Source organism: Kryptolebias marmoratus, linkage group LG15, assembly GCF_001649575.2.
Source record: "Kryptolebias marmoratus isolate JLee-2015 linkage group LG15, ASM164957v2, whole genome shotgun sequence".
NCBI lineage: Eukaryota > Metazoa > Chordata > Actinopteri > Cyprinodontiformes > Rivulidae > Kryptolebias > Kryptolebias marmoratus.
Genome location: NC_051444.1, coordinates 13,688,642 through 13,692,079, shown reverse-complemented (window position 1 = coordinate 13,692,079; position 3,438 = coordinate 13,688,642). Strand labels below are relative to the sequence as shown.

The following is a 3,438-nucleotide window of genomic DNA, read 5'->3' as shown; positions in this document are numbered from 1 at the left end:
AAAATTAAACGAAATAAACATTTGAAATATATGAGTTTGTATGTAATGTATGAATATAATATACAAGTTTCACTTTTTAAATGGAATTACTGAAATCAATCTACTTTTTCATGATATTCTAATTTTATGACCAGCACCTGTATATGTGTCTGAATAAATCTGAGAGTCCAGATGTGAGGTACAGAGAGGCGGGAGACAAACTTAACATTCCAGCACTCTGGATTTAAAAAGGTAAAGTACAAAGCTCCACAAATGTTACAAATTGGTCAGGCTCAGATGGAGAAGAAAACCGGACCAGTGATTTCATTTCTCTTGGTTCCATTATCATGAATGTGTCATTTAGAAGTCAAAAGCCAAGGAAATAATAGAATTACTTTTCCTATTATAGTCAGTGTCACTGAGCCTCACGGTGAAAAGAGCCCACTGCACATAATGGGAAAGGAAGAGACAGTTAGAGCATCGCAAGTGTCCAAATGTCACAGGAGCACAAGTTCTTGCCCCATGCACACACGCGCGCACACACACGCACACACACGCACACACACGCACACACACGCACACACACGCACACACACCCTGTTTTATATCAGTGGCAAAAAGGGAAACTATACAAACATAATGGGACTGTCCTCATCCAGCCAGCAGGAGTCAAAGCAAACTGCTCCATCACAGCAGCAGCTCTGATCCACATTCGAACATTCATTTTCTTATCCTTGCAATCTGTAATCAAGGTGACTGTCAGTTCTCCAACGGGAAATCACACAACACCACGGTGCTTGCTCACTCATATGCATGCAAAGCCATTTTCCCCTTCACTAAGAGCTCTCTCTCTCACACACGCACATAGGTGTGCACCCCATCAGCATCTTTCCAGGACATAAACATATGCAAGGAGCCTGACAATCTATTGCCATGGCACCCGGCGCCTATAGATGACCGGTATCTGTAGTAACTGAGCATCCTCCCTCCCTCCTTCACACCCCCTCATTACTCCAAGCACAAACTCAGCTGCGAGCCAAACCTCCCAGGCTGCAGTGGCATCGCCTCCCGGCGTTTGTCCGCCACCGGCTGCAGAATGAATCAACCTCCCCTCGTCCTTTTGTCTCATTGTGAGACACAATCACCTGCTGTCATGAGTAAAGAGAAAAAAGGAAGGGACTCACCATCATCTCCCACCGCCCGCCCCCCCCAACGACAGAAGACAGGAGCCAGGTGGAGTGAGCTGAGGCTGCAGTGATGGAGGAATCCCCCTGGTAGTGTATGTGTAAGAGTGTGTGTGTGCGGGTGTATGCGTGTGTGTGTGTGTGTGTGTGCCCATGTGCAAGGAGTCAGAGCTGATTCCGGCAGATGCAGGCGGGAGCCACCAATCGAATGAGGAGAAGGAGTGAGAGGAGTGTGTGTGTGTGTGTGTGTGGGGGGGGGGAGACAGCAGAGGAGGGGTCTGGAAGCATTACATCATGGACTTAGGAGTGGTAGGTTTGCAGAGGGGTGAGCTACGGGTGGGGGAAGGTGTGTGTGTGTGTGTGTGTGTGTGTGTGTGTGTGTGCTGGAGTGTGTTTGTGTTTGTCTGCAACAGTGTATATTCCCTCTATGCAGCAGACCACCGGATGATTTAAGATTGTGTCCAAGCTGCATCCAGTGCAGTGTCGTCATGGTGCTGTGTGTGTGTGTGTGTGTGAGCACGTCACAGACTACATATAAACTCAGAAAAAGTATTATAATCCCAACTGTATCAGTCAGATTTTTTTTCCAAGCTTCCTATAAATAGTTATTCCAACAGCTTTGGCATACACACACACACACACACACACTGACACAGAAAAAAAAAATCACAATCCCACCCATTTTCATCACAGAACACACCCCTTCAGCTGGCTAATGGCTCCCTTTTCAGTTTGAAAATGTCGTGATGGACACCCTGTTAGGCAGTCGCTGACATTTCAGGTGAGTGATTCCAAACACTTTCTGCTGGCTCTGACAAAAACTGAACATACCATACTATACTTACACACACACACACACAGAACTGTCTATGTGCAGCCTGCCTTCCCAGAAGACGAACGCTAAAGAAGAAGAAGAAGAAGGGCGTTGAAGGAAAACAATGACAGCTCAGGGTCATCTCTGCACCTCTGCTCTGTCTGTACCAATCTGGCACCAGACAGGCAGAAAACTAGATACCAGGGCTGCTGGTGGCAGGAATACAAAGATAAGGAAGCCTCTTCTCCCTCTCCACTCCCCCCCCCCAACCTTCATTAATTTTCACAAGTTACTTCAGTGTTCAGCCCTTCAGGCTCCATGTGACTTATAGCATGCTCCTACAGTATGTTGCGCTCTCATTCACTTATATCTGCCTCGCGTCTCTTCTCTACAGCTGAAAATCACAGAAGATCAGGGAGGTCGGATTAGCCGGTGACAACTCTTATTAGCCCACGGCTGAATGCTGAGTTGGCCTATTTCGCCAAAGCAAAAATGTTTAAAGATGTAAGAAACGGCAGATGTGTATAAGTATGTTTAAGTTTTTTCTCAGCAAACGCTGCGACTGATCGAGCAGGGAGCGAAACCAAGTCTGGATGCTGACTGGAACCAAGCTGCTGGACCAAAGTGCTGCATTCTGCTTTCACCCTCCATGTTGAAGGATGACAAAACTAGCACAAGCTACAGTAATAAATACATTCATATGTTGGATCAAACATGCAGAGTTCATGGCTGTTCCATCTGATGACAGTCTGAGCCAGTTTCACATTTTCAGCCTTTTCTCAGCATTAATTGTGCGACCTCCATCCACATTCGTCTCTCTGAAAGTCCTGGTGGAGCTGATGCTCTCTGCTTATTGGATGATTTTCAGCGAAGGGACACAGGAAGGAACATCCGGTTTAATAAATCTAAACTGGAAGCATCGAATGGTTTTCATGAATAAAATCAGTAACAGATTTTTATTTATTTATTTTTTAGAAATGACAAATGACTCGAAGGACTAATGTTGCAAAAGTTAGAAACAGGAAGCAGGAGTTTTGCAGAAAATGTAATGAATGAGTTCTGGAAACCAGGCCCAAAGAAAGACCTAAAGTCATCTTCTTTTTTGTGGCAACAGAATTTTGGGAGTTTGGCTTTACACTGTTGGCGTAATTTTAAAATAAAAAAACAAACAAAAAAACTAAACTCAGGAGCCCATCTTATAGTAAAAGTTTTATAAAACGGAGGTCGGATGAGGATCCAAATGAAGGATGTAGGAGGCAGAAGTGAAGGCAAAATACTTTAATTATCCTTCTTAATATAAAACAACAAACAAAACAGGCAATATGGGAGAACAAGAAACGGACAACATACAAAACAACAACAAAATCCAGTAGACTACACAGCGTGACAGCGCGATGAACAGATGGACCCACAAAAGGAAAAAGGAAAGACCGGGACCATAAAAAACACACTGGGGGGTGG

The 3,438-nt window shown here is 44.8% G+C and overlaps 1 protein-coding gene across 1 annotated transcript in view; it reads right to left on the bottom strand.

The window, feature by feature from the left end:
• sema4bb (sema domain, immunoglobulin domain (Ig), transmembrane domain (TM) and short cytoplasmic domain, (semaphorin) 4Bb) overlaps positions 1 to 1,337 on the bottom strand; it is a 56,373-nt gene extending 55,036 nt beyond the window's left edge. Inside the window, exon 1 of the mRNA XM_037979773.1 lies at positions 1,164 to 1,337. The gene's annotated coding sequence lies outside the window, so the exon portion shown is untranslated. The remainder of the gene's footprint in view (positions 1 to 1,163) is intronic.
• Between the last annotated feature and the right edge of the window lie 2,101 nt (positions 1,338 to 3,438).